Consider the following 25886-nt stretch of genomic DNA (forward strand, 5'->3'; position numbering starts at 1 on the left):
ATGCATGCCATAAATACATGGCATATAAGATACTTAACAAGTAAATATATTTGGTAAAATACTATTCAGCATGATGAGACTGCAGAGATTAAAAAAGTAATCAAAAGCTTAATTACACAAATTCAGAAACAGTGAGATGATTTTTTTATTCACCACATGCAAACTATACAGATTTAATTAGTTTTAAAAACAGTTTACAACGCCTCCATGCTGCAAAGCTCAGCATATCTCTGTTAGACTCGTCTTTTGTTTGGTTTATATCACCTTCATCAAAGGAGGACAGCCTCACAGAGTCTGACCTCATTTATCACATTCATCAGGTCTGAGGTCACCACCAAGGACAAGCTCAGCCATTCATCCACAGAAACAAACAGAGTGTTACTCCTCAAGTGTTTCTTTGCATTTACACGAAAATACGACAAGTTGAGCAAATACTGTCAGAAAAATCTTTGCAGGATTTAAAGAAGCGTTAAAAAAACATTTCATCAGTTTACACATTTCTAAAACTCTTAATTTTCATGCTTTATGACAGGAGCAATAATGTGAAATCATTTTTTTTAGCGTCATTTCCTTCATTATTATAAAAGACAAACTATCCCTACTAATTTATAACTGGATTTGGATACATTTAGGAGTACTTTACATTTGGATATGATCTATGATATATTTGTGATGAAAAGAATCACTTTCTCAATGAGACTTCAGCATTACAAATGGGAAGACATCTGGAAGAGATGGAAAATTGACATTTTGATTTCGGTATCCTTTAATTTTTTATTTCTCCCTGGAAAAAATTAAAAAGTGATTCTGCAAAAGGTACTGAAAACAGGGAACAAATTACTGTCCATCCAAAACAGAATCTGTACCCCAGTTTAAACTTCATTAGCTGTAAATGACTCCTGATTGTTGTATGGATTGGTGTTCTGTATGCTGTTCCTTGTATTCTTATGTTGATCTTTATTTTTGTTGCTATAAAAAAATCCTCTATTTAATATCCACATGCCTGAATATGATATCAAAATTCAACAAAATTGTGTAGGGTGTCCTACATTTTCACTTAAAGGACAGTATAATAGATAAACTCCACAGTTGGATGTTTTATTTCTGGTTTCTAATAAGTACTAGACTTTTTTTCCTGCAGTCTAACACCAAGTAATCTTATGAAGCTGATATGAGGATTTAGCATTATACCAAAAAACCCTTTAACTCTTAGCAGAGCTGCATATCATCGTCAAACAAGACGATGATCACTGAATGCGATTTATACAAAGTATAACCTTTTCTTCTCTAGGCAACCAGTAAGGGACATTTAAGCATCACTGATTGTATTTAATTTAGACATAGTTAGTCAGGGGACCTTTTATTCTTGAATGTTAATTATTACTCAAATAATTACAAATTCAAAGACTTTTCTTTCTTCTCCAGCTTCTCCGTTCACATACAGTCTCCAACACAAGGGTCACCAGAGGTTGAGCTACATTATTTAGTCTAATTAAAAAGATCAGCTCATTAGGAAATACAAAAACACTACACCAGTTGTCAAAAACAGAAAAATAATAGAATAATTGCAAATTTCATCATTTCTACCCTGATTTACAACTAAATTACCTTAGAGCTTAAAGTTTGAATCATATTTTTTCTGTATGCTTTATTTAATTTAAAACTATAGTGTTCTGTTTATGTAAAACAATAAATATATTTCTGATTAAACATTCTGTTGCTGGTTAAAACTGAAGCTCAAATCTCTGAATTATGATTCTTTAGCAGAAAAAACATCCAGTTATGCAGAAAAAGTTGAATATGTAAAAGAAGAAGGTGAAAAATTATTTTATTCCAGGGTTTAGTAACATTTTCAATGTGATCATATGTGTGTTTTAATCTTAATTTTATGTCATGCTGTTTCATTGGGACTTTAATTATTCACTGGATATTTTAAGGCAATAAGTGCCTGTTAAGCGCAGCCTGAAATAGCGTCTGTTCAATATGTAACACAAACAGGTGCTGTTAGCCGTCCAGGTCGCTCAGCCACCTGGATCAGCATCGATGCAGTGACAAGTCACATCAATCAAACCAAAATAATTTAAATTAAGAGAGAGGCAGCAAAGACTGTGAAACTGTTCCTGCAATAGTCTTAGCCTTAAATAACAGGTTCTGTTTCAGTTATTTATTCATTCTACAGATCATAGAGTCATTTTACAGCATAATCAAGTAACTATGTTATTTGTCCAAAATAATTGAAAAGAAATTTGACTTCCTAATTTAATGCTTTTAAATTGTCTCCTGTCTCTTTAAGAAGCTACTACTTTTTCAGACTCTGATCACAACAATAACTTGTAATATAAAGCCCAATTTAAAGTTAGCTTAAAATGTAAAAAGGAGACAAAGTATACCTTCATACAGCCAGGTTGTTTTTAGATTCTTTGCTTGTTTTTTCCAATAATTACATTTAAATGATTTAAAAACAGCTTTTTAAAGCTACCCAAGTTACCTTCGTCTGGTAACTTAGTTTTGTTGATGATAAAATTAGACAGGTTTAAGGATGTCTAAGTTTTCTGCATCCACAGGAAATGTTTACGCTGCAAAAAACAAACACAAAAAAATTGCAAATCTATCCTAGAAATGTAAAGAAACTTTCCATTAAAACTTTTAACAGTTTTATGCCTGTACTTTCTTCTTCATGTCAATGTTTGTGAGACACATTTTAAAAATTTAAAAGATTAAAATTTTTAAACAACAGAAATGTTTGTCAATGTGCTAAGTGCTACATTGTAAAAATATTGAAGAATTCACTTTGGGATGGACTAAACGTGATAAACCGTTAAAATAAAAATAAAAATGTGTTTTTTGAGTTGATGGAAATGTTTGTAACATTAACAGACATTTTTTCTTTTCTTAAATTCAAAATTTCCTTACAGTGTATGTTGTATGACAGACAAAGGAAACTGTTGTTAAGTATACTGCTTCCTTTAATCCATAAAAACATCTGTGGGGAAGAAACGTTTTTAATGAAACCTGCTTTGTGGTTATTTAATTGAAGCTTTGTTGTAACTTTGCCTGTCAGTCACTGGCGGTCATGGTGGCTCATTCTCTCAGTAATTAGGCCAATTCAAAACCTAATTATTTCTGGTTTGTTGTGCACTGCTGCTGTTCGCTTTGTCCTGTCAAGTAGGAGTCCTGCAAGCAATTATGTTCATGTCAGATGTCACCAAAAATTGTTTAACCATTTACAGAACTGCATAATTGATCGTGGTGAATCCTTCAATAATGTGAAATGTCTGGATTGAATCCAGCTGCTGACATTAGGAGAGCTTTGGCGTGTTTGCAAGTTATTTTATGTTGGGTTATTTTTATATCCTGTTCACATGTTCAACATACCTGAGATGTGACTTTTGACACCTTTGAATTCTAATTAACAGGTTAACTAATTAACAGATTCCTCTCCATTCTTTGTGAGCAGATGAGCACAAAACTGATCGACAAATCCTTCAATTAAAGCTGTGAATAACAAATCTGTGTTCTGTTTCACACCACAGTGGGAAAGTAACTAAAGTGCATTTTGTGCTTTTTAAAATTATACTTAGAACCAGTTGTTTCAAATAATATTCAATGTAATGCATATTGGAATCAGCCCCATGATCCTATGAATGTAAGAGAACTGTTTTCTTCCTATTTTATTATTTTAGACACAAAGTATAGCTCAATATGCATGAAAACTGCGTATATTTTTTGTGTATTTGAAATACTTCTGTAATAGTCTTCTGAGCTGATAAGCTAATTTTCTTTTTATGTGAATGCGGGGTAGATATTATAAGCTTATACTTCTTTCTGCTCCTTTTCATTCATGGTTTCTTTTATTTATTACATGATATTGATCACTCAATATGTATTATTGAGTGAATGAGAAAAATTAAATGAAGTGAAAACCATCTCAGCACTACCACAAAACCTAACATCTTCAGTCTTCATTCACTGTCTGGCAGCCAATCTGCATAATGGAAAATTAATGGCGCTTCTTGATTGGCTGCTTTGTAAAGTCAGCTACACTGAAAAAAGAAAACAGGCGATCCAACTTTTAAAAACAGTGTGTTAATTTGTTACAAGTATCAAAATTAACTGTATTAAGTTGTCATGTGGAAACAACCATAGAACTTAGTTAAGTTTGACAAACCTGATTCGATTAAGTCTAGCAAAATATATTTTTTTTAAAGTTGGAGCTCCATTCTCTTTTCTAGTGCAATAGAGTGTCAAGGTTTTCCAAGTTACATTTCTTTCAAATGTTTTAGATTCTACAAAAAAAAAAAAAAATCTGCAAGTAGGCAAATTTTTAGTAAGTAAGTTGGAGTGATGATCCATAGTAAAATCCCCAAATAGGTGAATTCATGACTCCTGAACCGTGAATAGCTGTGTTCTACTTTATATGCTTCTTGTTGTGGAGTTATTACAGGAAATCCCATTAAAAACATGAATTTTATTGTTTGAGAAAAACAATAAATGCATCTACTCTTTAATTTTACAGTTGGAGCTGTTTCAGAGAATGTATTTGTCCTACATTAGCATTTTTCTTTTAAGTTTTTCCTAAATTACCAATACTTCACTGCAATAAAATTCACCACCAGCTATTCAGCTGACAGGCTCTTAAATCTAACAACACTCCTAAAGAGCAATGATCCAATCACAGGATGATTACATTAACAGAGAGCTGCATATGAAGGCGCGGAGGAATGCATTAGATTGGGAATTCACTTAAAATGCGGCCATATATGGCACAGAGAATATGAGACAAGTGTTTAAGAACATAAGCCTTAAGCAATATAGTGTTGACAAGCTGTAGAAAGATAGAAAAAATAAACCTAAAAAAGATGTTACTCACTCGAAAAGTTCTTGAAGTGGGTCAACAACTTTTTTCTTTTTTTTGTTTCAGGCTTGTTTACTTTTTCGGGTAAAGAACTGGGACGCCATGAAAATCCCTGTATCTATTGTAAAACTTTTAATAAAGAGCAGACTTTAGTTGAATTATACAAAATTCTATTTGAGATGTACACAGAGTCACAATTGTATGCCATATACTACGTAACTTCTATAAAAATATGTTTTTTTTAACATATTTGTTAAAATTATCATGTTGTGACAGTATAAGACAGATAATCTGAAAAAATTGAGCTCCCCTGCCTTCTCCCAGTGACTTCTAGTGCTAACTTTAGAAATGTCATGTTGAGTTTTACTTTACGAACCCACATGCAAGAACACAATCAGAGAGAACGATTAAGTGCACAATAATCAGTTTATTGAAGTCAGGGGAGGGGTCAGGACGCGACTCCTGGTGCTGATGACCGGGTCGTCTTGCTACCAACAGGAGAAGCAGGGTCAGAGCAGTGAGGAGAAAATCCTTCGGGAATATTCCAGAGTCTGTCTTACTTGGAATGAGGGGGGTTCCACCAGAGAGGGATCGACGAGAGGAAAGGGTGGACACACGAGGGGTGGCTTCTGACCGGTAGCACCGACAGCGTCGAGGGAGGACACAGGAGGTAGGGAATCCACAACGAGGGGAGCACAGGCGCACACTGAACTCGGGGAGGACTGCTCTTCGCCAGAACCGCGAGAGAACAGCAGGATATCGAAGTAAGCAAACACTCAGGCGATGAGACGGAGAGGAGCTGCTGCTTAAATCCATAATCCACGCCCTCCAAAACAAGCTGCAGGTGTGTAAACGGGTTGAACTCAGCAGCCTTCCAGGGGCTCTGTCTGTTGGCGACCTCTGGTGGATGTCATGAGGAATGCCAGTCCCAACGGCAGGAAAAAAAAAACTCAAACCAAAAAAAACCCAAAATAAAACGGAAACAAAATGCAGACCCTGACAGTACCCCCCCCTCAACGGACGCCACCTGGCGGCCGAGCAGAGGATGAGGGCTGAGAGTCCCAATACTCCCTAATGAGGGTGTTATCCACAATGAACGATCCAGGGACCCAGGAACGTTCTTCAGGGCCGTAGCCCTCCCAGTCGACGAGGTACTGGTAGCCCCGACCCCGCCGCCGGGAGGCCACTAGCCGACGGACGGCAAAAATGGCGTCGCCCCGCCCGTCCAGGGAGGGAGGAGGGGGTTCGGCCGGAGGGCAAAGTTCACTGGAGAGAACAGGTTTAATGTGGGACACGTGGAAGGTCGGGTGGATACGCATGGATGAAGGGAGTCGGAGTCGCACAGCCACGGGACCCACGAGCGCCAGTATCTCGAAAGGACCGATGAATCTAGGGGACAACTTCCTGGACATAGATTTAAGGGGAATGTCACGTGTTGACAACCATACCTTCTGCCCCACGGAGTATGTCGGGGCAGGGATCCTACGTCGGTCAGCGAGTCGTTTATTACTGGCGGATGAGTTGTTGAGGGCGGAGACGGTGTCCTTCCAGATCTTGTGACTCCTGCGAATGTGGTGCTGGACCGATGTGACAGAGATGTTACTTTCGTCAGCCGGGAGGAGAGGAGGTTGGTATCCCAGGACTACTTCAAAGGGAGAGAGACCAGTAGCTGCAGACGTGTGGCAGTTATGTGCATACTCTACCCACGGAAGGTGTGGAGCCCAATCATCAGGGTTGGTAGAGGTGAGACATCGCAGGGCGGCCTCCAGCTCCTGGTTCATACGTTCAGTCTGCCCATTGGTTTGGGGATGATACCCGGAGCTGAGAGACACCCTGGCTCCCAGGGCGGAGCAGAACTGACGCCAGACCTGCGAGATAAACTGGGGCCCGCGGTCGGAGAGGATCTCCTGGGGTATCCCATGCAGCTTGAAAACATGCTTGATGAGTAGTTTAGCTGTCTGAGCAGCGGTGGGTAGTTTGCGTAGGGGGACAAGATGACAGGCTTTGGAAAAACGGTCGATGATTGTGAGAATAGTGGTCATACCTTTGGACCTTGGGAGTCCGGTGACGAAGTCGACAGCGATGTGGGACCATGGTCGTCCTGGTATGGGTAATGGCTGTAGGAGGACAGCAGGGGGTCGGTTGGACGACTTGTTGCGTGCACAGACTGCGCAGGCGGAGACATACTCCTTAACGTCCTTGTGTATTGATCCCCACCAAAACCTGCGATTGACCAACCCTATGGTGCGACTGACTCCAGGGTGAGCGGCGAACTTGGAGGCATGAATCCATTGTAGGAAGCGGGCACGGACAGCGGAGGGAACGTACTGTTTACCTGGAGGACAGGCTTCAGGAGGAGGCTCGGTCTGGTGCGCTTGGTGGAGGATGTCCTCCATCTCCCACGTTACTCCTCCGACTGTGCAACTAGGCGGGAGAATGGGAGCCAGGCTTTCCTCCGAATCGTCAGGGGAGTGTATCTTGGACAGAGCATCTGGCTTTACATTCTTTGAACCTGGACGATAGGAAATGGAAAGGTTAAAGCGTGCGAAGAACAGAGACCAGCGAGACTGGCGTGGGTTGGATCGTTTAGCTGACTGGAGGTAGGACAGGTTCTTGTGATCGGTCCAGACTAGAACGGGGTGTTCTGCTCCCTCCAGCCAGTGACGCCACTCCTCCAAAGCCAGTTTTATAGCCAGCAATTCTCTGTCTCCCACATTGTAATTCCTCTCAGCTGGAGAGAGTCTGTGGGAAAAGAAAGTGCAGGGGTGTAACTTCTGATCCTGCGCAGTGATCTGGGACAGAACGGCCCCCACCCCAATATCGGATGCGTCAACCTCCACTACAAACTGCCTGCTTGGGTCGGGTTGAACCAGGACCGGGGCCTTGGAGAACCGCGACTTGAGTTCAGTGAAGGCGGCCTCGGCTTGTGGAGTCCAGCTAAACACCCTCTTTGTGGAGGTGAGAGCTGTGAGGGGGGAAGCGATCTGGCTATAGTTCCGGATGAACCTCCTGTAGAAGTTGGCAAAGCCTAGGAAACGTTGGAGTTGCTTACGCGTTTCAGGCTGAGGCCAGTCCAGAACTGCTGCGATCTTGTCCTCTGCTGCTCTGATCTGTCCGCTCTCAAGGACGTACCCCAGGAAAGTTACTGATGGGCGGTGGAACTCGCATTTTTCGGCTTTCACATACAATTTATTTTCTAGTAACCTCTGGAGAACTAGACGGACGTGTTCTTGGTGCTCCACCAGGGTCCTTGAGTAGATAAGGATGTCATCTAAGTAGACAAAGACAAACACATTAATGAAATCTCGGAGGACGTCGTTCACAAGGGCCTGGAAGAAGGAGGGGGCGTTAGACAAACCAAAAGGCATGACCAGATACTCGTAGTGCCCCATAGGGGTCTTAAAAGCGGTCTTCCATTCGTCGCCCTCCCTGATGCGTAGTAGATGGTAAGCGTTTCTAAGGTCCAGTTTCGAAAAGACGGTTGCTCCTTGAACAGGTTCGAAGGCAGAGGAGAGCAGGGGTAAAGGATACTTGTTTTTGATGGTGATTTGATTTAGGCCTCTATAGTCGATGCAGGGCCTCAGAGAACCATCCTTCTTCCCCACAAAGAAAAACCCAGCACCCAAAGGGGAAGACGAGGTACGGATAATACCTGCAGCGAGGGATTTATTTATGTAGTCCTCCATGGCCTGGCGTTCGGCCCTGGAGATGTTATACAGTCTACTGTTAGGTAGAGGGGCCCCAGGCAGGAGGTCGATTGCACAGTCATATGGTCTGTGAGGTGGTAGAGAGAGGGCTTTGTCCCTACTGAAAACAGTGATGAGTTCATGGTACTCACTAGGGACGGCGGTGACGTCGGATGGATCCACCTCATCCATCGTGGAACGTGTGGGCTGCGAAGGAACAGCGGAACGGAGACAGGTGGTGTGGCACTTGGAAGACCAGGAAGTAATCCGTCCCTCAACCCAATCTATCTGGGGGTTATGCTTGAATAGCCAGTTGAATCCTAGAACTATGGGGGAACTGATAGTGGAAAACACATAGAAAATGATCTCTTCAGTGTGGTTACCAGAAATTAGCAGGCGTAGTGGCTTGGTCCGGTGGGTTATCTGGGGTAGACCCTTCCCGTCCAGGGCAGCGACACGGAGAGGAACTGGTAACGGTTCAGTAGGCACGGAGAGCTGGTGAATTATGTCGGAACTGATGAGATTTTGTTCGCAACCGGAATCAATGAGAACTGACACAGAAAGTGAGTCATTGTTGGCGAATAGGGTGACAGGGAAGGTGAGACGGGGTTTAGGAGTGGACGGTGCCGGCAGTTTCCCCGCCTTCACTGCCGGACCTGCGGGTTTAAACGTACAGGACAATTAGCAATCACATGGTTCGGCTCACCGCAGTAAATACAGAGCTGGGAGCGTAACCTCCGTTGACGCTCCTCGGGTGTGAGCCTTGTGTTTCCTATTTGCATGGGTTCCATACATGGGGCTGGGGAAGGAGGTGAGTGCTGAGCAGAAAGACGACTACTGGTTAGAGAGGTGCATGGAGAAGAAACTCGACGGGTGCGTTCCCTGGCTCTAGTACGGATTCGGTTGTCCAATCTTATGGATAAGTTTATGAAATCGTTCAGGGATTCTGGCTCATCCAATGTGGCTAATTCGTCCTTTATCTGCTCGTTTAGCCCATGGAAAAAGGCGCTCTTGAGAGCTACCATGTTCCAGCCAGATGCGGCCGCCTTGATCCTAAAGTCTATGGCGAAATCAGAAACACTCTTCTGCCCCTGCTTTAACCCGTGCAAATCTCTGGAAGAGGATGTTCCTTCCGTCTCCTGGCAAAAGACCTGTTTTAACTCAGTTAGGAACTCGGGGTAGGTACATCCATAATTAACTGCGGTGGTAAACCGGGCTTCGGCCCACTCTAAGGCTCGGCCCGTCAACAAGGATAAGACATAAGAAATCTTACGGTCATCATTGGGAAAACTCTGTGGCGAATGGTTGAAGACAATGGTGCATTGGAGGATAAATCCTGTTACCTTCTTGATGTCACCAGAAAACTTATCTGGAGTTGCCGGGCGGACCTCAGAGAAGCCGGAGCGGACGAGCGGATCCAGGGCTAATGACGGCGCGGATGGGGAAACAGAAGGTTGATTTGTGTCCTGAGGTAATGAATTCTGTAGGAAATTTGAGAGTTCAGTTAATCGTCGGTTAGTTTCAGCTTGGCGATTTCCCAGCTCTCTCAGAGCTGAATCGTGGAGCTGAATGAGGGCTTGTTGGTCGGATAACGCTCCTCTGATCGCGTCTGCGGAGGTCGTAGCTTGGCCTGAGTGTTCTGTCATGTTGAGTTTTACTTTACGAACCCACATGCAAGAACACAATCAGAGAGAACGATTAAGTGCACAATAATCAGTTTATTGAAGTCAGGGGAGGGGTCAGGACGCGACTCCTGGTGCTGATGACCGGGTCGTCTTGCTACCAACAGGAGAAGCAGGGTCAGAGCAGTGAGGAGAAAATCCTTCGGGAATATTCCAGAGTCTGTCTTACTTGGAATGAGGGGGGTTCCACCAGAGAGGGATCGACGAGAGGAAAGGGTGGACACACGAGGGGTGGCTTCTGACCGGTAGCACCGACAGCGTCGAGGGAGGACACAGGAGGTAGGGAATCCACAACGAGGGGAGCACAGGCGCACACTGAACTCGGGGAGGACTGCTCTTCGCCAGAACCGCGAGAGAACAGCAGGATATCGAAGTAAGCAAACACTCAGGCGATGAGACGGAGAGGAGCTGCTGCTTAAATCCATAATCCACGCCCTCCAAAACAAGCTGCAGGTGTGTAAACGGGTTGAACTCAGCAGCCTTCCAGGGGCTCTGTCTGTTGGCGACCTCTGGTGGATGTCATGAGGAATGCCAGTCCCAACGGCAGGAAAAAAAAAACTCAAACCAAAAAAAACCCAAAATAAAACGGAAACAAAATGCAGACCCTGACAAGAAATACACTTCTCCATCAGAAACAACCAATCAGAGGCAGGAGGAGGGTCTTAATGCTGTCAATCACCTCCCATGTACTTGCTGCTCACATTCTCTGCTTGCTGTCTGGAACATAGCATGCCATGCATGCTAAAGCTAGTTAGCATGGCCATGGATTATGGCAGATAAACATTTTTTCTGGAATAGCAAGTTGTTTCTCCGTATTTAGCAGCATGTAGGCAAAGTTGATTGACAACGCTAACACCCGTTAGCTCTGATTGGTTGTTTCATTTTGTTAGACGCCAATAGTATCACAGGAAGAAGTTGGAGGAATTTAGTCTATTCACAGATTATCTGTCTCATGCCATTAATAAATACATAAAAAAACGGTTTTGTAAAAGTTACATAATGCAGCTTTAGAGTCTCGAACTTGGACTGAACTGGTGCTGAATGATATGGCTGAAAAATCTATCACAATATAATCATTTCAAATCAGTCAAAATAGATCATTATTAATGTTTTTGTTTTAAATATCTGAAATTCTGCAAAACCGGCGGCGTGACCTTTCCTTTTTAATCCACAGTTTTCACTCCACTGCGTTATTTTTAAGATGTTACGAGGCACAGTGGTGAAACCTTAAAGTACTGCTTCGCCAGTCACTCAACAGCTGTTGCTAGGTAACCAAAGAGTGAGTGAGTTGCTGGGTTACCAAAGAGTGAGCCAGTTAGTTGATTCCACTGGTCTTGCTTAGCTGGCTGTGAGAAACTGAGCCGATAAAGTCTTTCCTCTGCCTACATTCCCCAGAATGCTGTGCGGTTATGGAGCAGAGTTCAGTTAAATTATTGAACATTGTATTGATCACTTGTCGTGATTTATATTGTTATTGTTTTCTTTTCCAGTCCTAGAATGAGCTGTGATGCTTTTCTTCACTCCATGGAACTAAGCTTAAGGAGATTTGTTTTCCGTGTATCGGCAGCATTATGCACACCGATCGATTCCTAAGACCCAGAGAAAGGCTTCCCTCTCAACCCAAAGTCATGCTTTTTAGCTCTAATTTCACCTCCTGGCTCTGTGATAATACCAGGAGACATGATTCGGTCCTCTCTGCCTCCTGATGACTTCGGAGAGCGTCAAATTAGCTTGACGCGTTCGAAGCTTCCCACGATGCATAATCACTCTGGCCTCCTCATCCTCCCCTGCTACTCTGAGTCTACTCATCGATCACACAGGGGAGATCTGATATCAGTGATAACTAACGCCATCATTCAAACATGAGATCATGCTGACTGCCATGCTGCCACACTGGCTCTGCAGCTCTGTGAAATATGAAAATGCAATTCATACCAATCCTTCTTGCAACATGAGTGGCCATGCAGAGGAAATATGACATACAGCAAAAAACTGGAGGGCTCTGCACACCCCAGATTACTGTGATCTGAATAATAATAATTTAAAAAAATCACAAACGCCTTTCATTAAATTCATGAAAGCCCGAAGCGATAGGGGAGAGAAATAAAAGTGACTCACACTTTAAAAGTTTCAAATCAAAGGTGCAAAATGACTTTCAATGATTATTGCAGAATATCCAGCAAACCTTCATTGTTGTTGATTCACTCGCTTTAATCTCATCATGAAATAATGTGACAGCTGGTAATAAAACCCAACTGAGCTGAATAACAGAGAAAGAGAATAAATGCAGTCTCACTCAGACTCTTCAGCTGCATAAAACACTGAAATATTACGATGCAATTAGAAAAATAGCAGATTATTATTTTAGTAATACAGATGCATTGTTAGTAACTTGCTAAATTTATTTTGAACACACGAACGAAAATAAACAGCAATTTAAATAAAAATTTAGTGATTAGACATTAGTTACTTTTAAATTGTTCAATCAGAAGTTTAAGCAAGTCTGTATGTAATCTATAGAAATATGTTATGGTGTGGTGAAAAAAAACACCAAATGAAGTGTATAAGAATAAATATTCGTTAAAAAGCAACAGTCTGGAATAATCCAATCCCAGCATTTTGAAACAATAAAACAATCACCAAATCAGATGAAATTAGATCTTATTTAGTGAAGTTTATCACTGAAACCTTCTGTTTTCTTTCAGCAAACTGTTTAACTAAGCAGCTAAGAGTTTTTTCTGTTTGTCTCAGAGCATCTGGAGACTCCTCAAGAGAAAATTGTCAAACCAAATTAAATGGATGTTGACAAAAACTCTTTGCAATACATTGTATAATTTTTTTTGAATTAGACATGTCAATCTTTTTCAACTTTTAGGTGAAGAAATAAGCATTTAGAAAGCACTTTGCATAAGCGGACTGACCTTAGCAAGATGGACAGTTTTATGGTTATCTAATCTTTATTATTATTATTATAATAAATGTAGGGAGTAACAGAAATGCACAGTGCATAATGTAGCTGAAGTTATAAATATGAAACTTCAGTGGTGAGGAACTTTCCAGACTAAAACAACCTTTTTGACTCTAACCTCTCTCCATAAAACAACTCTCTCTTCTCTATTCGTGTAAGCGATAAGTGGGTGTAGTTGAGAAAAAGCCAGATGAAAAGAAGCAGAACCATGAGCTTTCCTCCCCACACACTCTTTGATTTCACTTCTCAGACTTCAGTGCATTATTTATGATAAGAAAGGCATGAAGCTGCAAATACCAGAAATCAAAGGTATGGTAGCTTTTTCACATTAAATACTTTTTTCCCCTCTAAATCTCCTCTTGACCTTGACTTCCATAAGTTTCACTGCTGTCTGACCATTATTTATGAAATAATGGGTTACTTATGAAAATTGACTGCAGAAGAAAATTTAAGTCTGACTTTGTATTTCAAAGCAGGGTTGGGCATTCCTGCATGTCCTCTTATGTTCACCAGGAGACCCGACTTTCCAACATCTCTTTGAAATTCTTGTGCAAAGAGGAAAAAACCCCAAAGTGTAAGAAGTAAGCAGCAAATTTAGGTCAGCTTCAGATTCCCTGCAAGTCTTATTTGTGGTGAGGCACTTCCTGATCTGCTTCTGCAGTTTCCCTCTGAATTTCAGGAATTTTAACAACCATGTGAGAAGAAAGAGCATAACAGGAGTAAAAAAAAAAAGAGATGGCAAGAGTGACTGAAGCGTTGCATGGAGAGAGAAAGGAATGAGGAAAAGTGGAAAATTGTGAAGAAAAAGAGGCTGTGAGGTAATTGTGATGGAGGAAGATAAGGAAGTAGAGTGTGACGGCGGGCTTTGTGCTGCTGACTCATTTGTGTCGCTGACCTTGGCTGGCAGAGGAAGAAGGACAGAAAGGAATATCAATGTTTTCTCCACTCATGTAGAGCGGAGCGAGCCGGGCCAAATTTTACAAGTTCTTAACAGTGTTTGACAAGTCTGGCTGTGGCTCACAAGGCCTTTGGCGAATTAAATCAACAGAGCAGTAAGAAAAAAAAAGGCAGTAATAAAGTTTTATGGAAATTGTGCATGTAAAGTAAAAGCTAAATTAAAAATATATAAATGAAATCAACAAATTAAAACATTATTTTCTGTGCACCAATTTGCTTTTCTGTTATGTATGAATAAAGTGTTAAAATAATGATAAAAGTGGATCCATTCAGTTCTTTGTAAACTCCATCACATCATTCAGACATAAAAATTTCGAAAACTGTTTCTTTTGGCTGGCACATTCCTGTCAAATCTGAGAAATATCATCTTTATTTTCCCTATTTTTTGTGTAAATGTTTTGACCAGATCATAATATAAGTTAGCTTCCTGTGTTTTTCAGCAGGTCTGTTTTAAGTTAAGTTGTGTGTCCTTTGTTTAATATTTTGTAAGACCCTTTTGAGTGGAGTTATATTTCGTTGACCTCTTTTATGGACCCATAAAGACACAGTTTAAAGACATTTTCTGTGTCCTCTATGTTTTTCCTGCTTGGTCCCTTAATTCTTGAATTTTCTGTTTCTTGTGAAATCCTGTAGAAGGTAACAGATCAGGGAATTTTAGCTGCACAAATTTTATGTCTCACTACCCCAGTGTCTATACAGTATCTTTAAAATACTAACCAGTTTATCTAGCTAGATATGTTACTATTACAGTTTGTGCTTTGGTGCAGGAAAGAAAACAGAAGCTCTTCCCTTTAAAACCAATAAATACTATTGCCAATGTAGTAATAAAACATTGTACCACCAGAGGTGGTAAAAAAGTAGTAAAGTGTGTTTTGCCAATTTTTTCATGGTCTTCTAACAAAGATTTAAGAGGCCGTTTCCTCTTAAATGTTGCCACATTCTGCTGATACCAAACATGAACATGAAATTAGTGTTTATTCAACACAAATTTCCTTATCTTTCTGCCAAGCATTGGTCAAAAACGTTTTTTGAAAGAAATTTCAGAAGACAGATCAGATCAGCAGTATTCTAAATGACAGACAACAATGCAAATTTCTAAAACTTTGTCTACACAAATGGCATAAAATGGGCCGTTTATTCAAGCTTTGCCTTCGGCTTGATCTGAAATGGCTTTTGTTCATTTCTATGAGCAGCTGGTTGATGTTACCTTTAGAAATAAAACACACTAAAGGCAGCGAGTCCCAAAATTGCCCTCCACTTTTAGCTTGAAGCAAATTGGTGAGTTGCTGATTTGCTTCAAGTCTTGCTGATATTTTTCTGATGTCTAGTATTAAGAAGGTCAAGTTTTTGCTTCTGCTCTCTTGAGTTTATTAGATTTAGCAAAGCCAACCAGTTTGATGACAGCAGTGAAACTATTTTAATGTTTTATACCCTGAAAATGCACCTGAGAGCAGCATCTTGTAAACCATGACTTGGCCTTTCATTGGGAACTACTGAGCTGAAGTCGATTAGGGAATAGTTACACAAATAAAACAGATGTTGTACTTTGGAAGTCTGACCTGCATGCAGCACTAGAGTAAAATATACAAAATCTGTACATCCCTCACATGAAGAGGCAGGGTGCTTCACAGCACAACAATTATATTTTCCATCATGTTAAGCAACTTGAATTGCCGGTTGCTGAAATGTTCAGCAACCGGCAATTCAAGCTTGTCTTACAGGTTGGATAATTCTACTCAAATAAAATTATTTGTTTAAATACTTTTTACTAATCTCTAATAGAGGTACCAATACGTGTGAATGCCTATATTAACACAATTAAATACATTTTATTTCCCTTTTTTCCTTATTGATCAGTTACATAACAGTTTTATGTTGTCAAAATATTGTTTTTCATGTGCAGAGGGGTTTTTGCAGCCCCAAAAAATGTTTTCCCTTCATCTACCTCAATGTTGTTCTCATCTAATGAAGAGGCAACACATCCTAAAGCTGCAACCTCAGACCCCCTTTAACTCAAGTCTCATGTTGTTTGTTTATTTTCTCTGAATGAGCTGTTCTGAAACAAATTTTGTTTGTATGATGACAATAAAGGCTGATTCTGTAGTGGTTGGACAAAGTACAAAACTAACTGCAGACAGAGGCAACACATGTAGTATATTGTACAGAGAAGAGGAGTGTTTGAATTGAACTGGAGAATCATAACCAGGTGGTCTTTGAAACATTACTGATAATCACAGTCTAGTAGATCAAAAGACAGAGTCTCTAATTACTCTGTCTGGCAAAAACAGGCAGATTAGAGAAAACAATTTCCAATTTTTTCATTACTGCCCTTAAAGGCAGTGTTGTTTTGATGCTGTAGTGCAGAAACCAACCTTCCCTCTTTCCTATGCGATCTCTCTGCTCCCTCATTCAGCGCTGGTTAGCAGCAGCTAAACCAGAGCTCAGTGAACTCTTCTGACAGGCTCTATGTCTGGGAGTCACCCTGAATCATGCACGAGTCATGACCACATAAACTCTCCGCCTGCAGTCACGCACGGTCCCACACACAGCTGTAACGCTGTTTATGAATCAGCATGTTTAGACCGGAGACGGGAGCAGCTCACTCGGAAAATTAACCTTTATTCCCCAGGGCTGAACGCTGAGAGCTGGTGGCTGGCAGACTGTGTTAAAGCCTGGGAGGAGAAGCTCATGTGCGCTGGGTTTAGGAGGCTAAGTGGACCCGGAAGGTGCAGGTCCAGAAGATGGAGAATAAACAGATGTCAGAGCAGCTTAGATCACTCTTATGGCTGACTATTAAATCCTGCTGGCACCATGATGTCAAAACAGGAGCAGCTGGCTGCTGTACATCAGCTCCAATAGAACTATATTTAATGAAAAATATGGTGTTTGACAAACATTTTAAGTTGGTAAAAAAAGATTTGTTACAAAATTTATTTATTTTTCTCAAGATACAAAAAGAGCTCATCTAAATACCTTATTGATCCCAAAGTAAAATTAAATGTTGTTGTAAATTATATTAATTCAAATTCTTCAGAAAGTTATTTTTCCAGTAGCAGTCTGTATTTCAGGGATTTTGAGGAAGCCTCCAGTGTAGAAAAGAATGGTTCAAATGCATAAAAAAATTCATCCCAGTGATGCTATGAAGTTAATTTTCCCCATGAATGTAATACAGTAATACCAAACCATTGCTGTGGACCACATCTTTTTGTTTAAGGATTTGTTTTGACACACACTGAAGTCTTTCTTAAGTGAAGAAGCATCAGAACTTTGCAGTCTTTCCCTTTAAAAAGAAGAAAAATAGGCCAATCAAGATTTCTTATGTCAAATGACTTGATATCATCTCCATTTTCCTTTCAACTAGAATCCCCAATAATTAGCAGCCTCAACATTTGCATACCATCAGCAGAGCATTGAAAATTGGTCTCTCTCATTTGCATGCTGCTCATCACGTCTTCACACTCTCATTAGTTTTTTCTGTCTTTCTCAGCCTGGAGCTGAGCTTGACAGGCACAAAGGCAAACGCACCAGTCACACACTTTAAACCTGTTCGCACAGAAATGTGTGAAAGAATTATTTTTTTGTAAGGTGTACAAGTCAGATCCAGAATCCCAGAAACAATATCAATCAAAACAAAAATAATGTTTCTAGGGTTGAAAATTCTGTTTCCTCGTTTTAGTGCTGCAGCAGAAATTGCACAGTTTGAATCAGGTTCGTCGATGCAGGGACGAATTCAAAACATACAGAACAAAAGCAACAGATGATAAGATTTGGGGAATAAACATTCAAACACAAATGCAGACTAAAGCTCGGGATGCAGGCAAATTTACATTGTAAAAACACCAAATTTTTTGTCTAAATTCTAGTGCAAAATATATTACATTTGAAATGAGACAAAAAAAGTTAAAAGTACAATTTTTGAAAGATAAATGCTTACTCTTAATATTTATGGAAGATTTTAAAACAATTTTCTGGTAGATTTCTCCACTTAAGGCAGGAAAAGTGTCTTGTTATAAGTGAACAAATCTACCAGGGGAACTAGGTCTTTTTAAAATCCACAAGGATTATTCATTTAAAAAAAACTATCTTGCTGAAATGTTAACTTTAAGTTAGTTTTGTCTTATTTTAGGTTTACTAAATGATTTGCACATGAAACTGAACAGAAATACTTGGTAGTATTTTATATTTTTGCTGAGTAGAAAAAAAAATCCTATTATAATTGTCTTATCTTTTTAAACAAAGGTTATTCCTCTTCTGAATGACTTATGTCACATAGTGCAAGTCAGAACCTCGATTTAATTTATTTCAACAATATTTGAGGAACATCTGAGTAAAACGGAGTCTGCTTCTTGCATCAGTCTGGAAGTGAAGTATGAGATTGCTAGTGACAGTATTTTTACTAAAAGCTGCTTTCTGTCAAACTGAAATTCTATCTTTACAAAATGGGGGCTTTAAAATAATTAATTGTCAAAGTCAAAAGTTCTTTTGAACATATTGGATGATGGAATTGATATATTCTCAGCCACAGCCATCTCTATCAATAGTTTTCCATCAGCATGCTTCAGCCTGTGCTTTGATGCCGCTCTATGACAAACCTCTTTTATAGCTGCAGTAGATATGGATTGAACAGTATTGTACTGTCTTGGAGGGGAAAAATTGGCATTGATGTCTGGACTGCGCGTCGCCCTGATAACAAAGCTGCCAATTCACTCCCATAATGACTCTGGCAATAGAAAGAGCAATTCCCCCCCTAACAGCATGACACTCAGGTTATGTTGTCTTTTTGTACCTTTGTGGAGTCAGCAGGGTGACGGGATTTCAGCAACGCTGTGGAAGCTGTTAGCTAATATCGAGCCACAGTTTTTCTATGGGAGGACTCACTTTTAAGAGGAAGTTTTGTCTGCACTTTTTTTTTGCAGAGAATGATGGGTTGGCGTGTTCACTTGAACTTGCTGCATGCAGGAAGTTAATAAAGTCATTTATTGGACCAGTGGCCAAGCATTACCAGAGTCTTCTGTCATTACACATGATACACTGACAGAAAAACCTCCATGTTTTTACATTCCATTACATTTGGATTTATTAAATATGCAAATCATCTGATTGAACTCATACAAAGGGGAAAAATTTACATTTCCATGCTTTTTTATTTCCATTTTATAGCTCTGCTGCTTCTAAAACCAACCCAAGTACTTAAAAAAAACATCTAGCAGTTTTTTTGGGCAATAAGTTAATGTTCTCTTGGTATCTGGAAAAATATTTATTTCAAAAATCTTCTGAATGTAATATCATAAATCAACAGGCACTGACCCCTCACCTAGTAACTCCAGCTAAATTAAGGCCATTGCCTAGCAACCCCACCAAAGCCCAGACCCGTTACCTAGCAACCCAAGAGGAGTTTCAGGACGTTTGGAACTCTGCTTGGGCTGCTAGAGTTCCAACCCAAACTCCTGTATGATTTTTAAAGATGTACAGTTGTATAATTGAGTATCTGTTTGCAGCCATTTTCACGTACGAGTATAAATGTTGAGTTGGGGGGTGTGGCCACAGTATAGTTCAATTACGGTAGGTTAAATTAGGAATATTAATCAACATATCAGCAGTAAGCATCATTGGAAATATGCCAGAGATAGCACCACTAACTTTCAGAAAGCGTCCAAAAAGACAAGGAATGGAGAATAAACAAAACACACAAGCATGAAATTACCAAGAAGATAGGAGATAGGAAGCCTTAACAAGAATAATGAAACCAAATCAGTATAGTTATATCAAAGCAGCTGCTGACAAAGCTGAAGTCAATCATTTGAAAAGTCCTCTTGACTAAGATAAGATAAAATAAGATAAGATAAGATAAGATAAATCTTTATTGTCATTGTCACAAGGACAACAAAATTCAAAGGGTGCCATCAGTCGACTGCTCTTCACCAGTCCTTTTTAAAAAAATAAAAAATAAAACAACGTAACTGGGTTTCCTGCTCAGATCCAAACAATAATGAACACAGATGTTCGACTGATTTATTAAATAAGCTCAGAGAGAAATGAGCTAAGCAGACTAATACCACAAATTTCTTCCATCCTGCAAGCGACACATTTAACTGTCCCCAAAATTGAGGTCTGCAAACTAATTAGTTTTCCATGGCGCCATCTTTTTTTACTGGCCTGAGATCCTACAGAGGAAAAATTTACTTTGCTCTATAAACAGGCGTTCACTGAATCAGCATTCCTGTTTGTTACAGCCTTTCACAGTCAGAGCATCTTCGTTACAGAAAAAAATGCTACAAGGTGGCACAGCATGCTTAAAACTGAGAATATTGTTGAAGCTATCTCACATTCTTCTTTTGCAATCTTCATTAGAGCAATTTTTTATGTTGGTATGAATAGAAGAAAGAAAATATCAGTAGCACTGCTGTGAAAACATGGACGCAAAGTCAGTTTAACCTGCAAGCCAGCTGTGCAGGTAAGTGCAGCCTGGTTTCAGCAATCCCTGCTGCTGCTCTTTAGGTGTAACTCTTCATGAAGCTTAATAAAACATTTTAGCAATCACAAGAAGTTCGCACTCCCACTCACAGAAACCCAGCAGCCTTTTCTGAACACCCACATCCGATGTACCTTCACACAGATTCACAGTTATGAAGCCTACAATTTACAATACCTACAGAGAAACAAATGAGTTGTGATCTATTGCAAAGTTTACATCTTAACTGCTTATTGTGCAAAACAAACAAACAAACAAACAAACAAAACACTTCTGTCATACAGTTTAAACTATTTACTATGATATATGCTGTATATGGAATGTATGAATATATACTGTATATATATATATATATATATATATATATATATATATATATACAATGGAAAACAATTTTGCTGCCATACTTGCTTTATTTTAGGCTGTTTTTTTGTTTTGTTTTAGGGTTTTTGGCCAGTGAATACTTTTGACAATTTTGGCTCACCTGACGAAGGGTTTGGACGCCCCTGGATTAAAACCTTGAACCCTTAACATTTTAAGACTGTTGTTTTGGCTTCCAAAGGTAAATGTCTGAGGGAAACATTGAGAATTTGTCAGCAGTTGTCCAACAGGAAGATGTATATAGTAGCGATGGACACAACCCACTGTGGACAGCATATCAAGTCTGACAGCTTAGCTCAACTTCAGGATTGGTGAGTTTATTCCCCAGATTCATCACCTGAGCTCAGGATACATTAATCATGCCATGACTCAATGCTGGAGGGATATGTGGGGAGGTCTCCAACAACCACAACAATCCCATCACATGAACACAGGGGAGGCAGCCCACAATTTAACTTCCCAAATAAATACAAAGAAATGCTGCATTCAGATCAGATTTTTATATTTTATTTAAGCAAAAATGTTTCACTGAGATTAAAATCTAATTTTCAAGAGAGACCAGGACTCAAAGGCAGATACACACGAAACAGATCAAAACTATCTAAGACAAACATATTAACTGATATTCAGCATAGATTAGAGCACAAACCTTAAGCAAGCTGCAGAAACAACAACAAAAAGAGTCACACAGACCATTTGAATTTTCTCTTAATCTATTAAAATTGACTTAATGACCCCACAGTATCTAATTTTGACAATTACCTGTTAACATAAATCAGTACAGTCCTCAACAACACGTTGAATGGTTTTCTTCAGAGGTTTTTATGTTGTTATTTTCAGTGGTTCTTGGGGCAGCGCCACCACAGGAGAAGAGAGAAACAGGTTTTCCAAAGGTTTTGGTTCGTTTGACTCAGTGCAGTGTGAAAACAAACTGCACCAGCAGAATATGTAACAATTTTCTATCAGACTATCTGGTGTGAAAACACTGTAAGATACATCACATCTGGACTAAACTAGTTCCTTTATCTATGTTGTCCTTTATTCTTTTAGTTTTACTAAAATCTTACCAAACAGTATTTTACTCAAATACATGTTTTACAAATCGTGAACAGCAACAGAACCCCAACTCAGAAGAGACAACTATAAATTAGCTGGATGTCCCAGTAATAAACCAACAGAAACAAATACCCAAGACACTAATATCTGTATCCATCAGACTTTGAAGTATTTTTCTTCTTGCAAACCACACAGCAAATCTGATTGAAAAATCTATATTTGGACTAAAATTTATGATATTGAAATATCAAGCACTTGATTTTAAGACTAAAATCTAATTAAAACTTCAAAATCGCTTCATAACAGTGATAAATTTGGTAACCTGTCTATGTGTGTGTGTTTAGCTGTGAGTGCTTGCCTTGCAGGCACATCTGCCGCTGCATTTTGTCTCTTTATATTCTGTTTCTATAGTGAGGAGGAATTTCCCAGCAACAGATGGCGGATGATGTGTACTCCATCTTATCAGCAGAGCTGCGGCAGCGTTGTGTGCTCACCATCCCTGCCTCGACCATGCTGTCCTTGTCCTCATGTCCAACTCTTTACAGCCGCGGGATCAACCACCACCACCAGCTTTTACTCCACAGTACCATAAAAAACTGCGAGTGCATACATTTTCTGCATGGCTTGGCCCAATAGGAGCAAAACCACAGAAATATTGGCAGGTATTTTGAGAGTGAAGGTTTCTAAGGCTACTTGACATATGGAAGCCAGTAGGATAAAAAGCTTGTCATGCACAGATTGAACCAACTAACTTAAAAGAACCAGAAGGATCTGGAAGAAAAACAAATAGAAGCACTTAATTAGTATAATAAATATATCAAAACTTGCTTACTTTATTTTACGCAAACCATAAATTAAAGCTATACACAAAGATTTCTTCTTACTTCCTATGATCTTGTTGGCTCTTACTGCTGCCAGCTAATCAGTCACTGAAGTACACTTGGGAAGCCTTGTCATGCTGTTAACACCTTTTAATTACAATAAAAACAATCACACCAGCAAATGTGGACATTGCAGTGGAAACGATGACAAAATGACTGAAAATATTTGATCTATGATTCATAAAGTGCATTACCCTAAACATTTATGCCCTGGAACTTAATAACTCTTGAGCTTTTTTTTTCTGTGCATTTGCTGAGTAAATTAGTACTTTGACTTTATCAGTTCAGCCTGATTAACTTCCAGTTGTACAGTCCAAAAAGTGTACCTGTCAGTGTATATTTAGTCTATATCATTCATCTGGCTTCATTTAGCTGAGGAGATGACCCTGCACCCTGCAGGCAAGGAAACAGAAATCAGACTAATAAAGAAGTGTTAATCTGAGACTGTGAAAGCACTAGAGCATTGTGAAAATCTATAATTGTAAGATATATCAAATGAGTTGTGCTGATCATAAGTTCCTGAAAAGGGGAGATGAAAAAGAAGATTATGTTGTCAACATGTCCCAATTTTCTGCAACAAAACTGTTCATAGTTTAGAAAAGAATTTTAGAAATATTTCTTTTTGTCCCAAAATGGGGAAATTTATTTGTCTCATCAGCAATTTAAGGTAAATATTCACATGAAGGGGGAAAAAAGAGGTAAGCCTAAGAGACTGTATAGTAGGACAAACTTACAACCTAAGAAAAACAAGGCTTTCTACTTAGTAAAAATAACATATTCATATTAAAAGTAATGCACAGCTGATTCATTTAGAGAAAGAAAAATCTACCAGATGAAAAAAAGATCTACTGTAGTGCATGTATATACTTAGAAAAGTGACAATCGTCTACTTAAAAACATGATGGCAAAAATTGGACAATTAATATAATTGAATAGATTTTAAGAACTTTAACCTGAAGTAAAGATTGTTGATTTAATTATCACTCTTGTGTATGGCCTTAAAAAAAGGATTTTGTGTTTGGAATAATTTATCAATTATCGGACATTAAGTAAAACAATTACTTAATATTGAAAAAAATTTACTTATAGCAAGAATGTTTTTCCAATGTCTTAAGTGAAATAATCTGATAGTTGCACTAGTACTTTTTCATCAATTTTTAAATTGACTTAAAGCAAGTTCTTATATTTTGCTGAAAAGTTTAAGCTAGTTTTGTTTTATTTTAAGTGTACTTAAACCATTTGTTAAACCATGACATTTGCATTAGAAAGAAGATCAAAATGCTTGGTAAGATTTTATTTTTGCGTAAACCTCTTTTTCTATAGATTTCTCTTGCTTTGACTGAAATGTGGTCATTATTTTGAGCTTGATGATTTTATCTTTTTGACACTGATATTTTGTTCCATCAGGAGACTTGAGATAAGTAGCTTCATAACAACTCTGCTTTCAGGTTGAAAATCTGACCACAGCTTCTGGGATAAAAGCAGCAGCCTTGACTGAAACCTCGGTGGGTGTTCTGCGGTGTCTCTTTGATCCGCAGGCTCTCAGCTGAACCTTGTGCTGTTTATCAAACAGAGTCAGCGCTCTGTCGCGTTCAGATCCACATCAGCACCACTAAGCATCTCCCAATAAATTCCCATATGCCAGGTGAAGATACCCAAATCTGCAGGGACTATTTTTTTGTGCTCTTCCAAGAGGTTCTTGGATTTATGAGGCCTCAAAATAAATGGGGTGATAAAATTTAATGGACCTACAGCAGCTCAGTTTGCAGCATAGATAAATGACAGGCCTGTTTGTTTATTTCTCACGGGTTCCTCTGTGTGTGTATGTTGATAAATTCACAGCAGAACTCAAGGAAATTCACTCATATTCTTCTAAGAGTTTACTCATGACTGAATAGCTACAGCCTTGGATAGTGATGTAATGCCAAGATAACATACGGAAGAGGGCGGCCATTTTGGACTCTCCTCAAGAGGGTGCGGTGAAGGTCAGCTGTTACTTTTCGTTGTCGCCAGAGAGCGACACATTGTTCTCACTGGGCAGCGAAAGCACAGCATGCCGGACTGGTTAGCCAAGTGGAAAATGATCAGTGATAATCTAAGATCAGATCACGTCACAGTGGTTATTTTCGGCAACAGAAGTTCCTTTACATAATCAGCAACAATATTTGCATGAAATTTGCAGCATTAGTAAAGCTAAAATACAAAAGCGCACTTAGATTTGTAAAATCACATAATAAGATCAAAAAGTATTACAAAAAGAAAAACATTTTTACCTGTCACAGGTTTATCTATATTATTTATGTTGAGATATAAGGTTAGCATATTAGATTCTAGCTGTACATTGTTTATTGATATTTACGGTAATAATTCAATTATTATCAGATTTGCTTTCAGCACACCGCAAAAACACAAAAGCATACCAAGTATTTTTAGTCTAGTTTCTGGTGCAAATATCTTAGTACATTTGAAATAAGACAAAACTAACTTGCAAGAAACTTTTCAGCAAGATAAGTTTAAGTAAATAATTCCTTAAAATGGATGAAAACGTTTTTGTTCCACTGGCAGATTATTTAACTTATAACATGGAAAAAATGTCTTAGATCTGCCAGTGGAACAAATACCTTCTCATCAATATTCAAGGAATTGTTGAATTAAAACAAGCTCTTATACCTTGCTAAAAGTTACTTGTTAATTAGCTCAGTCTTATTTCAAATGGATTAAGATATTTGCACCAGAAACCAGATAATAAAAAGAAAAATCTCTGGTAAAATGTTGTGTTTCTGCAGTGTATAGCTTATTTATTATTCATTTATATCTGGTTTTTAGTTCTGGGCTGGGTGTACATTTAATGAAATTTGTGCTTAAAATAACTTTTTGCAAAAATCTTACATAAAGTGTTTTCTATAGTAAAAGAAATCTGCGTCACCTAATTCTTTCAGTTTAAGCTG

At 39.1% G+C, this 25886-nt stretch overlaps 1 protein-coding gene and 1 long non-coding RNA gene across 3 annotated transcripts in view; both read right to left on the reverse strand.

Annotated features, from left to right (window-relative positions):
- cplx1 (complexin 1) overlaps positions 1–25886 on the reverse strand; it is a 66387-nt gene that overhangs the window by 17505 nt on the left and 22996 nt on the right. The window lies entirely within an intron of this gene.
- Positions 10242–10828, reverse strand: LOC114139129 (uncharacterized). Its single transcript, XR_003594390.1, has 2 exons — positions 10393–10828; positions 10242–10320 (listed from the first exon to the last, which is right to left on the reverse strand). It is a non-coding gene; the product is annotated as an uncharacterized LOC114139129 (long non-coding RNA).

Source organism: Xiphophorus couchianus, chromosome 23 (genome assembly GCF_001444195.1).
Source record: "Xiphophorus couchianus chromosome 23, X_couchianus-1.0, whole genome shotgun sequence".
NCBI lineage: Eukaryota > Metazoa > Chordata > Actinopteri > Cyprinodontiformes > Poeciliidae > Xiphophorus > Xiphophorus couchianus.